Here is a 15527-nt window from a genome sequence, read left to right on the forward strand (position 1 = left end):
CCATTATCGCGTGTTGCCAATTATAAAGAAAAATGTTGGGTAGTATAATATAGAGCCCTATAACGAGAAAGGCAGTATATATAAGTATTCCCGACGTTTGGGCCGTGTAGATTATATACACGTTTATAATCTCTCACGAATCAGAAATGTAAAAGTAAAACTCGTGCCACATTATAGTCTAATGAAATATTGAGTGGCAACACCCAATAAAATGTCATTCTGACATTGATAACTTTGACAAGCTACTCAAGCTCTAGCTAGCTAGTCTTTGTTGAGTCCATGATGATATTCGCGATATTTTTGCCGTGGTATGCAAATGCAAACAAAAACAAGAAGAAAGGGAAAACATAGAGTGTCTAAAAGTGGTGTCCAAATTTCTAGGTTAGTAGAGCATAATAATTTGATACTTTTGTTTAAGTATATCACCAATCTACAGTTCATTAAATACTTATATATTTCGGTCCAATTTATCTTTTTTAAATGATGGAATTTAACGGTGTATTTATTGTTTTCAGGAAAACTCGACGTTTCTGAAGAAAAATAAGTTCTTTTGGAAAATCTTGGGATGCTGAAAGACTTGCTGATTGAAAAGATTTGCTCAGTCAAAACAAAATTTAGAGAAAATATCGTCAATGACTGGTAAATATTAAACTGAATTAAGTAATTGTCTTTTTCAAAAATAGATTAGCATAGGTTACCTACCTAATTTGACTATTATGTTGATTCACTTAACACTCAATTTGAATTTTTATTAAATGGACTCGCTATAATACATATAATTAATAACACTCATAGATTTAATACAACCAAAGTTAGGATTATAGTTATTGTATGCAGGGCCAAAATAATTTTATTGTTTGTGAAACCTACAGTGCTTATAAGAATGTATTGGGTTTATATAATACAAGACTTGCTTGTTCTTAAACTGAATTAGCTATCAGACCATACAATATATGGAGCTGTACTACATGTCCTATAATGTATATGTAAATGGTGTTTATATAATTTAATTTTTCCTTACAGATATCAGTTTTTCTACATTGAAAAGAATAAATATTGAGGGAAAAGCTAACCATGGTATCTTCTGTACTCCAGGGAAGAAAGGATCAGACAAGCCCACAAGATAGAGCTAATCTGGAGCTCAGCAAAGAGAAGAGTCACAAGCAAAAATTTTGGCATACCAGCAGCTGACCTTGAAAAACTTATTCAGGAAGCTTTTGACAGCATAACACCAGAGCTTTAGAAGAAAATGACTCATCATGTGCTCAATATTGAAGCTCAGTGTAAAACCAGAAACAGAATAATGGAAGAACTTGAATCGTTTATTTTAAGTGTGTTTAATGATGATGACTCTGACAGTAGTTCAGAATCAATGGACGCTGAGTTTCTAGAATCCGATTTTGATTATAGTTCCTAATAAAGTACAAAACCTTCTTAATTTTACATAATTTTAAATTAAAGGAAAAATGGAAAAATTCACATATCATTTGCAGATTAAAAAGTAACTTCTTAATTTTACTTCAATTTTTCCTTGCACAACATATTAGGCTCATTCACTACAGAGAGTGCTCTGCTCTCGGTCAATCGGTCAAATGAACTAGTTGGTCTTTTAGTTCCTTTAGATCAGTGGTTATTGGGAGTCAGGGATGATTTAGGTCTGATACATTTCATTCCAGACTCCTTTTACATATGATATTTTTCCAATCTTTGGTAACTGAATATAATTCCAAGTTTTAGTACCTATAATATTATCCAAGTTATATTTTATATAGAAAATATTTAATTTTCCTGCATAGATTTAGACCTTAAACATTCCTTTCATCTCTTTCGCACTTGTGCGAATGGCATTTTTTACTGTTTTGTTCCGCCTGTTATCCAGTTCACTCGGTCAAGCGCTCTCCGATCCCACTGAACTATAGGACCTAATAAGGACCGATTCAGACCGTGCAAGATTTAGTTCCTTTCGGTCATTTATGGGATTTCATTCCTAACAGTACTTAGCTCATGACCGACACAAGCCTACAACGTATCAGCATTGCGATACAACGAGCAAATGTCTCCAGCATCCTTGGTACAATGCCTAAATGGCGTAGCTATTGTAGACTAGGCTAGTTCTTAATTTCATTTCATTGTGATTTTATTTATTATTGTAGAGAAATAAATGATTATGACATTTTACTTCATGACTTTTTATTCTAATAAAATATTTTTTTCTATAAAGGAGAGCTGGTAGCGGCCTGCATTATATGAAAACATTATATCCGATCAAACTATTTTTATTTAGAATCTTTTGATTAGGCTTTTAGTCCAATGTGTCTCCTGTTAACCAAATATTGTAAGTGAAATTATATATTGCGTGACGAGTTTCGACTCGTCTTATCCGTATTGACGAGTTCTTTCATTATATTTGGTAAGGGTCTGATATGCTGGAGCTGGAAGGTCTGAAAGGCTGGACAATCCCGTAGGATTATCAGCCAGGAATATCGTAATATTCCTGATTGGTTAATCCAACCTAGTAAGGCCATCGATAGAGGTTTGTGGGAAATTACACAATAAACCTTGTGGGCTGGCCAACTGTAGAAGCTGTTGGCCCACTGTTGTCAGTTTGTAGAAAATATTACGTTGGTATTACATCGTTGGCCCATTGCACTTTAATGGTACACTAAAGCTACAAATTCATCATTGGTTACCCAACCGTAGAGCTAGTAGGGCCATCGTTAAAGGTTTGTAGGAAATTACACAATAAACTTTGTGGGCTGGCCAACTGTAGAAGCTGTTGGCCCACTGTTGTCAGTTTGTAGAAAATATTACGTTGGTATTACATCGTTGGCCCATTGCATTTTAATGGTACACTAAAGCTACAAATTCATCATTGGTTACCCAACCGTAGAGCTAAGGTAACTGTACACTATTCCGGGATAGTAAAATGTGGTACATTATTCCGGGATACTTTGGTTTTTGTCGCAAAATAAGGAAACTATCAGTAAAATCTTAATTTAAGGCAGTATTTTATTAACTATACATCAAATAGAACCGAAAAAGTTGATTTTCGAATATCTATCATATCTTTTGAAGCCTTGAGGTACCTCCAAACGCGTCAGTCGCAACCACGCAGTGGTTTCTATGGGCGTGTTTGACGGTGAGCTTAACGCGGCAGCGGAACTTCTTTAGGGTTTACTGTGATGCGGGTAAGTTTATTTATATTAAATTTGTATCATAATTGTCTTATAGTTATTAAAAGACATTTATATCATCTTTTCAAATTAATTTAAAGCATATTTTAATTAAAATACCCGCTCCCGGAATAATGTACACCATTTTGACGCGGTGTACATAATTGCGGGAGTATCCCGGAATAACAGAAACACAGTCCGCAATGTTTTTATGTTTTATTACTATTTGCGGTGAAGTATATTTATATATTTAATGTAAATTTATTGAGTAAAGATTACAGATTATGGTGACATAATTACGGTACATATATTTTTTAGATTTTAGTCTCATAATTGAGTACGAAATGTATACTCGTTGAGTAATACGTGCGAAATAATTGAGTGTGGCATCGACATTAAATTTGTTTTATTTCACAAAATTAAAGCACAAAGGTTATTTCGATGTTTTGAGTATAATTGTTATATATTCTTCCAATGTACTAAGAAAAAAATCTTGTTTGTCTTTTAATATAGCCTTCGTTTTGACTGCCGTAATTAAGTACACGACTTTATATGAGTGTATCTTATTCCGGTATGCCTATATAAAGTATATTAAAATATAAAAACACAAAATAAGGTATAGAAACCCGACTATTATGTTTTTAAACTTCCTTAGTTAGCTAAAAATCTTTATACCGCATATTGGTTTGTCCGTCAGTCAGTCTGTCCGTCTACGATTTAGCTCAATCATTATTACTACTAGAAAGCTAAAATTTACATGAGGATAATACATAATAGGATAGACATAATTATATAAATATAAAATAGTACAAATTAGTCAGACAGTCAATCTGTGTAAGAACGGCCTATAATATTTATTTATTGAGTACTATTTATTTATATATACATACTTGAATAACGTATCACCACCATATATGTATACGGTGTAGCTCAGTGATCACCAGTACTAAAAAACTGAAATTTTCACGAGTACCGTGCAATTTTTCTAACCGGCAATAGCTTCTGGATTGAAATTAAATTTTGAAAAAAAAAACCCCCCGACATTGTAAAGCGTTTTTCATCAACCATGGCTAAGAACATTCTCGACTAATTCAGCTTTCAAACGAAAAAAACTAATCTAAATTGGTTCATCCATTCGAAAGCGATGCCTTAGACAGACAGTAAAACTTATAACACCCTGTCATTATATCATACAATAGTTATACCGTAAAACATCATATTTCCCATCCCACCCCAACCCATCAAAACATTGCCAATTATAAACACTCTGTATAAGCATCTATCAAAACGATATGTGCATTTATATATTTATGTAAACAATATTTTTAATTCGTTTTTTCACATTATGCTTCAACAACGTGGACTTTAAAGGTATCCCGTAATTACGTACAACGACTCCCGGAATTGAAGCCATACCAAAATTGTATCCCGGAATAATGGGCAAACTAAGGGTTAAGTAAAACAACGGTAATTTCTATAAATTAGAAGGTACGATGCAAAATAGTGTCTTAAATCCATCGTAGAAGACTTATCCTTAAAATAAAATAATTAACACGACTAGAAACTTCACATATTTTTTACAATCCTCACTCAAAGTAGGAAACGTCTTAAGTTCCCGTAATATGGGACAGTTACCTTAGTAGGGCCATCGTTAGAGGTTTGTGGGAAATTACACAATAAACTTTGTGGGCTGGCCAACTGTAGCAGCTGTTGGCCCACTATTGTCAGTTTGTGGAAAATATTACGTTGGTATTACATCGTTGGCCCATTGCATTTTAATGGTACACCAAAGCTACAAATTCATCATTGGTTACCCAACCGTAGAGGTAGTAGGGCCATCGTTAGAGGTTTGTGGGAAATTACACAATAAACCTTGTGGGCTGGCCAACTGTGGAAGCTGTTGGCCCATTGTTGTCAGTTTGTGGAAAATATTACGTTGGTATTACATCGTTGGCCCACTGCGTATTTAACCACAATATATTTTCGTGGAATTTAATGCGGTTAGCCCAATGTTCTACCTACGGTAAAAAATCTTCGTTAGTTATCCTACCGTAAAGCTAGTAGGCCCAATGTTACACGTGTGTGGGAAAAACAACAGAATCTCTATGCGGTAGGTCCAATGTTGGGGCTTTGTTGGTAGACCGATTATCATCTCCCAACAATAAACCAACCGTTGGCGAGGACACCCCAACGATAAATGCTACTAGGGTGGCATGTGTCGTCTGTTATTTCATCTCCAATTTCACAGTTCGTGCACTCATCATCACTTGAATATTATAAGAATGAAATTAAATTGTAATTACCTACAGTGCAACACTTCAAATACTTGTTTAAATTTTTACCTTTCAATATAAAAGTACATAAAAAACTACCGAATTTTAACCATATAATATGTGACATGTGTGTTTAATGTAACTTAATTAGATTTCTAGATCTGTAACGTTACTTTTTATTAGATATTTTATTTTTAGTGATGAAGTAAAATTGTGTCGGACGAGACTTTCTAATTAATTCATGGATCTGACTTATTTAATAAACAAAGGAATGACGAAGTATTGTAATAACGGATATGACTTTTTAAATAAATAATGGTACTTATTGTAAATGATAATAGTTTTGAAGGTAAGGTTTGTTTTTGTAAAGTTTTATAGTTTGATTTAAAGGAATGTAGGTTTCGTAAAATGATTGGTCATCGAATGCTTGTGGAAAAGTTCAGTGAGGCAATGAATGTGAAAGAAGTGAAATGATTGTAGACAAAATAGATTTATGGGAAAATTTAAACACGTAAGTTTTTCGAAGGACTCTTGGCCTGATCAACTGAGGGTTGCCGGATTTCCTACATGTTAAAGTTTTCATGGAGTGTGAGATTAGTGTTTGCATTTTTGAGTGTTGTTTTGTGAAAGATGAGTGAAAGTAATTAATTGATAACAAATATAATTATGTGACTATCGCAAATCGTTGGCCCAAGAGGCAGCGATTAGCAAGGGTACGCCAGGGTACAAGACAGGTAGGGAATCCTTGGAGATCTGATCATGATTCGGTCGAGTACCAATCGTGAAGACTCCTTGGACACATGGAAGGTTATTATGTAAGGAAGTGTTAAAAGAACTGCCTGTATGAGAAATATATAGTATGTGTGCGCGCTTAAAAAAAAATCCTTGTACCCTGAGCAAATAAAAAAAAAATTGTAAGGTCGGCCGACCACGTGTGTAAAAGCGTTGCGTACCCTTGATCTTACCTTGATCTTATATAAATAATTATCGAGTCTTGATGTTTGTGAAAGATATAAATAAATAAATAATAAGGAATGACGTCATACTTAATGAAATAAATGTACTATGTATGTACTTAAATAATTGAAAAAAAAAACTTGCAAGTGCCTAATTAATAATGTATAATGCAAATGATAAATGACAGGTACCTAATGATAATGACTAATGAAAATACAGTGACCCTTAAAAGGACGAATAAACCGTAGTGTATTGACGAGTACACTACGAATATGAAAAAAAAAGTACCTAATAAGTACTTATTATTGTTTTTTTAAATTTAATTCAATGCATCTTGTGTAGTTTTAGTGTTTTATTTGTATTCCAATTTTTAATGCTTACTTTTTGTGTGATAAAAAAAAAGTGTGTAATTTTTATGTAGAGTTATATTTTGTCTTAATTTTATAGCATCAATGTGTGCGCACCTATGTTATTCACTAAGAAATATGCCTATATAAAAATAATATTCAATAGTATGTAAATTTTACTTATAGGTACACAGATATTATTATGACTATTGGCTTACCTTTCTATGTCAAGTTTTACATGTAACAATACTGAATTAATATTAAAAAAAAATGGTGTACCTTATTCCGCTTACTATTTTGATAAATGTATTGTTGTTTAGAAATGAAAAATATAAAATGGAAAATTTAATGTAAAACAATCAAATATGTTTTCAAAAAAATGTATTACAGTAAAAAAAAAAACATGTGAACTTTTTTTTTTCTTTTTTTAAAGGGGGGAGGTGTAGTGTGCACTGTACGTTACACACACCTTCACGTAATCTCTCTATATATTCCGTAGCTTAAGGTTCATATTTCAGTAATATATCATACATTCAACCAACAAGTTGTTTCCATCAACGCTCCTCCTTTACAGGGCAAAACGGCAAAATTAATAATTAAACTTTATCGCTGCTGTGGTTATACCCATACACGAGTACATTTAATTACTGTAATTAAATGTACTCGTGTATTACACTACTCTCCCGCCCCCCCGCACATGGCTACCCCCCACCCCCTTGAAAAGTGTCCCGTTTTACAGATTTTCTCAATTTTCAGGAAAACTATACGAGCTAGGGCAAAATAGCCAAGGACTAAATTGTTTGTCAATAAATTCCCTACAAATAAGTAATAAAGTTAATTTTAATACGAGTTATAATTTCCAAGCTATGGTGCATCAAATTTGACTAAAAATGAATATCCAGCAAATAATCCCAATTTAAATACTTGCGCGCTAATTCCGTTTGGGATTTGCGACGTTGCCGTCATCGAGTATATGGTATAGAGTTATCAGTCAACAATTTCGAATGCAGCGCCATCTATTGTTCAGTTACGATAACTTTTCATGTGACTTTACAGCCTAAACGTTCCTTATAGAACTTAAAGCATGTGGACCCTTTAAACATAAAATACCACATATGATACAGATCTGTTGGTTCTTTTGCTGGGTCTTATACTCCACTACACAAGAATATATTCTTGTTGAAAGGGGGCCAAGATAAAAAAGAAATTTTATAGCACCCGAAGCCTAATAGAAGGTGATGTGGTCAAGGATTGCAGGAAATCAATCCTCTTTCTGCATGCCGTAAGTGGATGCGATACCACTTCAGCGTTCTACGGCAATAGAAAAGTTCAGTCTATTCAGCTTGGTAAAAAGATCGACTTGCAAGAATTAATAAACATTTTCAATAATCCTATATTCATTGTCCAGATCCCCGTCCGCGGTCGATCGACGACGGACGTCCGCGTAGTATGTTCCTAGCTTTAACCGTGCAAACTATCGGTCGACGGACGTGGATGTGTATGGATTTAGGGCTCTATTCACCTTACAACAAGTGGCATTGATTTTCATTTAATCATTTAACCCTTCAGGTGGCGAAATCCGGGAGCCGACCGCACGTAAAGTGGCAGGTAACCGGGAGCCGGACTTGAAATAAAAAGCTGTTGAGTGGCAAGGATACCGCTAAAATGACAGAAAAAATTTACCCTTGAGTGGCGGGGCCCTCACGGGTGGTCATCGCGAATGTTACTTATGTTACAAAAATTATAATTACTCAAAAAATGTAGGGATGTTGTGCATAAACCATATATCACTGGATTAATTATGAAACGGCTAAAATCATTCCATAGAAAAAAAATACATTCCATTTATGTGAATTTTGCTAGACTCGATCAAATATCAGATGGCTACATTTTCCACTTCCATTTATTAAAGTAACTTTATCTAGGCAAAAAAACAGTAAATTGGAGAAAAAAGTAATTCAGGGACTTAAATATACATTTATTTACACTTATATCTCTTTTTTTTAATATATTACAGTACAATTTTTGCGAAAAAGACGGTTTTTAAACACGTGTCTCAAACATGGCAGGCGGATGGTCCAATCAAATTGGGTCATATTTCAAGTTGTTTTGAAGTTGAAGGTGTTGAACCTTTACTGAATGCCGTCCTTGTTTAGTGACGAATGGTTAGTGCAAGTATGAGGAAGCTAGATATAGTTTTAGACGGTTTTATTTATATATTTAGGTATATCGTCGCACGGGGTCCGGGAGCCGGTCCCTGATGCCACTTAACAGCTTGTTTTTCCCAGAGTCCGGCTCCCGGCGCCTGCCACTTAACCCTTAAATTGTTTTTGTCCGTTTTAAATGACGTCCTATAAAGTCTAGGCTAACTCAGATTCCTAGGCACTCCGGCGCAGGTGGCGTGATCCACACGGTCTAGAGTCTATCCCTTTTATTTTTACGCACTATCGCATCGCTTTATCCTATCAAAATTTGAAAAAAATACTCAGTTTAAAAATTACAACAGTGAGGTCTTTTTGCACTTGTGACAAATGTCGTTGTTATGTAAGTATTTTAGTAATTTGTGCGTATTTTTCACTGAATTTTATTGAAATAGTAATTAATTTACTATTTATTGTCATAATTGTGTGTATTACAGTACAATTTTTGCGAAAAAGACGGTTTTTAAACACGTGTCTCAAACATGGCAGGCGGATGGTCCAATCAAATTGGGTCATATTTCAAGTTGTTTTGAAGTTGAAGGTGTTGAACCTTTACTGAATGCCGTCCTTGTTTAGTGACGAATGGTTAGTGCAAGTATGAGGAAGCTAGATATAGTTTTAGACGGTTTTATTTATATATTTAGGTATATCGTCGCACGGGGTCCGGGAGCCGGTCCCTGATGCCACTTAACAGCTTGTTTTTCCCAGAGTCCGGCTCCCGGCGCCTGCCACTTAACGGAATGTTTTATAAAATGACCGCGCCACTTCTCCCCTATGCAACTTGTAGCTCTGCCACCTGTCATTTATTTAAAACATCAACACAAAAGTTTACAGTGTTACACCAAAGCGCTTATGTGGTAAACATTAATTTATAATATTATTATGTCTTTCCCATCACGGAACAATGGTGTTCCGGACCTTTGGGAGGCGTGCGCGGGGCCGAAGCCAACGCGTAGAGGCCCTTTCGACACTTTAATGAAATGTAAGGGGTACACCGAGCGGATGTTGCCCTTGCCCGTATCATGGGACACACGCAGAGGCAACACCCGCCAGGGTGTAAGGACTATTTGAGAGTTAATGGAATCTAAAATGAACTGGTCTATTTTGATGAAAGTGATGGACTAAATACTGGGCTATGGATAAAAAACCGGACGCCTGCCTAATAAAACGGTATCCAATTTTATTTCCGGCAGACGGTGACTCGTCCCCACAAGATGGGCCCCCACAAAAAGCGACATCCAAGATGGCTCAAGGGCAACACCGGTGTGAGAACTCAAGGGTGTCGAGAGGTGTACACCGCTTTCTGCCCAGTGGCCGTTAAGCCACTGTACCAACTCGCGTCTTATGCAAATTTTCACTTCCACCCCTGGGGCATGTAGCCCTAACGACCCCACTCTGGACGGCCAGCCAAGGCAAGCCAGAGGTAGAGAGTCCTGTCCCACCCACCCGCCTTACGGGTAACAGAACTCCCCAGGAGCACTCGGGTACGTGGGGTCGCTGTTCCCCAACAGCTCGCCACAAGCTGCCCTGCGTTGACTGATTGCACTGGTAAAACCAATGGGCGATGGGGTCGTCACATCCCTATATTATTATAACTATTAACTACATCGTGCATCGTAGTTACAAAAAATAAAGAAACAATTATAACATTTATAACAATAAAACTTAACTTATACATGTATACCTAACAGAGAGATCAAAGGATATAATCGGATTTTTGTGCGACATCTCATACTAAAAATCATTAAAATGACGTAAGTCACTAAGAACACAAACCACATATATACAGACTATGCCACCCCGTACCACAAAATGCGACTGTCAAAACGAAACTATTGTTTGCAGCGGAAATTGATAGATGTCGCTCATAGTCCGATTTGGCACATATCTATATTTAATAAATTTGCAAGCCTTGTCATCCGATACATCCGTCTCACGTTTTTCTCTTCAATCATTTGACAGGTGGAACTGACTAACTATTTATTTTTATGCAGGAACATCGAAATGCCTGACACGTAGAGAAAGCTAGATGATACCGAATTTTGGTCAAATTGTCATAGCACGTTATGGTCTCATCAGAAGTTCGTTCGCTTTTCAATTCAGAGGTCACTGGTTCAAGCCTCGGTGGAGACACACGTAAAGATATCCAGTATTTTTGGGTTTTATTTTTATTTTATGGTTTTTTATTTGTTTAGAATTTTTTTGCGTAAGTTTTCACGACAATTCTTAATTATTTTGAACGTACATTCCAGAATAGGCAAAATATTACAACCTTAAGTGCGTTTTCACATTATACCCGATCCGCGATATCGGATGTCGGAAGGATTTCAAAGGCGAAAATCAAAGATGGCGACTTAAACATATGCGATATCGGTCCTACATCCGATATCGGATTGGATATTGTGACAACGTACTAAGACGGAAGTATTACTTTATGATTATTTTATTTTTATTAGTATAAAAAAGCAAATTTTTAGTTCGGGCTGTAAAAACATTTCAAACCTGAGATATGAAATATTAGTACTTATTTTCCCATCAAATATAATAAATAAAAATAAATCAAACACAAAGTATTAAAAAATTACAAAAAGATTCACAAAAAAGCTAGGTCTCCGGCGGGATTCGAACCTATGACGCTTAAGTTATCGCAGATAAAAAGCTTCTTCTTGACCGCCACGCTAAACTTCTACTTAATCAGTGTGACGAAATTAGGTAACTTATAGGTATAATACGAGTAGTAAGTCATGAAGACTTTTCGCGACAAATTGAATGAATATTAAATGTTTTGTTACTTAAAAATGCAACGTTGCCAGACTGCAGACTGCAACGTCGCATAACTCTAGTTTGGTCGTAAACTGATTTAGACCTTAGTAAATTATTATTAAAAATCAATTCAGAAATAGAAGATGATGGCTACACGGCGCTGGACTGATGGATGCGTTTTGTTATATAAAAAGAGTAGGTACATAATTCTGAAAATATTTTTATCTTTTTGCTTTAAACTAAAAATCATCTTGATATTCATCAGTTATCATCATTTTGATATTTTGATATTCGTATATAATTAATAACCTAGATACAAAAAGAACATAATTAATGATACTTCGATATTTTACCAGTATCGAAACGCAGTATGTTGGCCATGACAGCCAGTGACTGACAGTACTATAATAGTACTGAGGGCTTACTGCTGTCACCTGGGTTAACACATTGCGGACATCTTTCTCTTTTACTCCTATCCAGGCATATAGAGTGACATATATAGCCACATAGCGCAAACTCTGGTGTTAGTGGAAAACCTCCTAGCTAGACTTGTCATTCATTCATTGTAAAAAGATTATGACTCCAAAGACTAATGTTTAAGTGATTTTCAGTCTTATGTCAAAACTGATTAAGACGTCGATGGCGGCAAAGCTTTTGTAAATACATATATTAAATGACGGAATTAAGCAACACAAGGCAATTTTTGTTATGTATTTATATAGTATTTATATTCCGCGTTTTGTTTAAGCCGTATATTATATCGTTTTTCATAACAAAATGCGTAACTAATTTACACCTTAGTCTGTAACGTATACCTACGCAAAGGTTCTTAAGCGAAACCAAAATCGACAATATCCACCTACACTCAAAAAAAATCTGTATTTATTTATTAATTATATTATAAAGCAACATCTGTTGACGGTTTGTAATTGTCGATATTAATATATCTAGACTAACTTTCAATGTGGTACATGCAACTGGACAACTGTCACTGTACATTTGGACAGTGTTATGGAATAAGCGATCAAGCGACAGTTAGTTGAAATCGAGAAAATGAGCTAGAAAGATTTGAAATTTGAATCAGTTGTTGTAAGTTCATTTATAAAGTAAAAAAGTTAATTTTGACATTGAACCTATAAAAGTGTTCATAATTTAAATAGATAAAAAAATAACACCATACCTATTCAAGTTTCGAAGTTATTAACGTTTTTCCGCTTGATTCTTTATTGAACTAATACTGGAATGAGGTTAATTTATTTCGTCGTAGCGTACTATGAGACATATTTTGTCGCTTGATTCTTTAATGCAAGTTGTTAGAGGTAAAGTGAATACTGGAATAAAATAAAATTCCATATATTTGAGTAAATAGTGCCATTGTAAATAAATCAACAACAATGTTTTCCTCCACAATGATTAGGACTAATCCGTCTAACAATTTAGTTTTGTTCTCCAATCAACTTTTTTTAATAAATGTCAAAAAAATCAGCATATATGGCAAAATTGGCATTGTAACTAATAATAATTCATTAGTACTAGCCAGGATTACACACATAAGATATTATGATATAACAAAACCTCTTGATACTTAGTTCTCATTAAGCGAAATATCCTGCAATTTCAAATTTTGTAATCCTTATTACAAGGGCATAACGTCTAGCGATGGTTAGCTAAGACAGAGTATTGCTGTTAGTAGGTACGATGGGTACGATGTTGAACCTTAGGTTACCTTCAATCAATACTAATACTGAAAGACAATTTTAAAACTTATTGCATTACATAAATATGTGTCTAACAAAATTTCAATGAAATGGGTTGTGAATCTAATACTAAAAAAAATCAATATTTAAAAAGAGATGGTTGAAAAGGGTATAATAGATTTAAAAAAAAAGAAAAAAAAAGATTTCCACTGCCGAGGATCGAACCCACGACGTCAGGGCCGCGTCCATCGTCTTACGCTACAATAACTGAGCTATTTAAGCGATAGTAAGGGTGGCGAAATATTAACTAACTTTCAATATGGTACATGCATGGCGTTACGAGTCCTAAAATTCATTATATTATTTTAAAGATTTATGTCTCGAAAGTGACACTTAACGCCATCTAACAGTGATCTCAAGGCAACAAGAAATTTGTAGTAACGCCATCTAGATTTGCCGTGCTTTTAGGCGGTCGCATTTTTTTGTATGGGATGGATATATCTACTAAATCTATAATCTCTGCTAAGAATGTCGCAAATCCGTCCGATCTCTGATTATATCACATCAATGCACCTTAGGACTTTCCTGTAAAATGCAAAATGATTGTTTTTATAACAACTTGTTAACGACTGACGCAATGAACTGAACCAAGTTTGATTGCAACAAGTGAATAAAAATATTCAATTTGTCAAGGTATTTCCTGACTCCCTGCCTATGAGCTTTGCTATAGGTAATGACTATAGGTACCAACTCGAGCGGATCTTCACAATGGAAACAATGTTTTCAATAAATATTTCCTAATGTTCCTGTACCGAAATAGAACAGTTTCATACCTATCTTGGGCCAGGTGCAATACCTGTAATAAGGTAGTGACAGAGGTAGACTTTCACCCTATTTATCGCTTGAACAAACTTCGCATTATCTGACGAATATTTGCTATTAAGACAAAACGGGACCCTGACATCAGAGACGAGTTAATAATGGCGTATGGAATACATCATGGGAATCGTAGTTATTTAAACAGATTTATCATCTACGAGAGACTTCGAGTTTCATTCTTGTTTCGGTCAACGGATGCCATCCTATCCCCATTTCGAAAGAGTCTTGATGAAGGGTCGATGCCGTTGATGTACCTACCTACATTATCCAGTAGAGAATGAATACATGTATTATTATCATAAGATTAATAAGACACTAGAAAAATAATATTGTATTTGTAACCCACAAGGTTCACCCCTTACCTATCAACATAGAATCGGCCTTTGAAATAAATGCTTTTAGCGACGACGACGCGAGCGATTTTTGGTCGGCTAGATAAGACGGCTGCCCTAAGCAGAAATCAAGTATCTGGGTTTTGTCAAATTTTACAGTAGAGCGAAAAAACGATTTTTTTTTATTTTTCCTGATTATATGCTTATTAATTAATTGATAGCCTTTAAAACAGTCGAATTTTATTATACTAGATATCATTAATAGTGTACTATAATTATTTTTTCAAAATTATTAACACAATCATTTCAAAATACAAAAACAGCTTTCTGCGTAGAATGCGATAAGAAATTTTTAAAGCTTTTCTACAAGAAAGCAAGTATCTTGAACTGTTTTCATTTAGTTTTGGTATGCTTGTTATTTTTAACTGTATCTAAAACACAAACTACAGAACGGATTTTCACCAATGAATATAATGATTCTTGGGAAAGGTTTTGGTATATAATTTGTTGAGATCTTGTTTGAATTGGTTGAAATACGTCAATTTTTGCTAATCAAGTCGGTCAAAATTCTGCTGGCTGAGAGCTTTAATCGAAAACGCTGCCCAAACTGTTTGAGATATATTAAAACAATGTATGGCGAAATTGTGTATCTTTCATAGACATATAAAAAAGTCCGTAATAGCATATATTATGTTTATCTTTTCCGGATAAATTACTATAACCATTTTTATGATAGCCCCGTGCGCAGCCGGGGCGGACCGCTAGTATATGTTTACAATGTATACATTTTAGATAGATGCCTTCAATGTAGTGTATGTCATGCTTGTGTAAATTAGGTTTTAATATAAATGTAATATTGGAGTAATCCACGGAAAAGAAGCTCTAGTTGTGTTTGAATGCAAGTT

At 34.9% G+C, this 15527-nt stretch overlaps 1 long non-coding RNA gene across 1 annotated transcript; it reads left to right on the forward strand.

Moving 5' to 3' along the window:
- The first annotated feature begins 283 nt into the window (after window positions 1–283).
- Window positions 284–1536, forward strand: LOC125229649. The gene is made up of 3 exons (XR_007177433.1): window positions 284–381; window positions 516–639; window positions 1024–1536. It is a non-coding gene; the product is annotated as an uncharacterized LOC125229649 (long non-coding RNA).
- The last annotated feature ends 13991 nt before the right edge of the window (window positions 1537–15527 follow it).

The sequence above is a fragment of the Leguminivora glycinivorella genome, chromosome 9, assembly GCF_023078275.1.
Source record: "Leguminivora glycinivorella isolate SPB_JAAS2020 chromosome 9, LegGlyc_1.1, whole genome shotgun sequence".
Taxonomy (NCBI): Eukaryota; Metazoa; Arthropoda; class Insecta; order Lepidoptera; family Tortricidae; genus Leguminivora; species Leguminivora glycinivorella.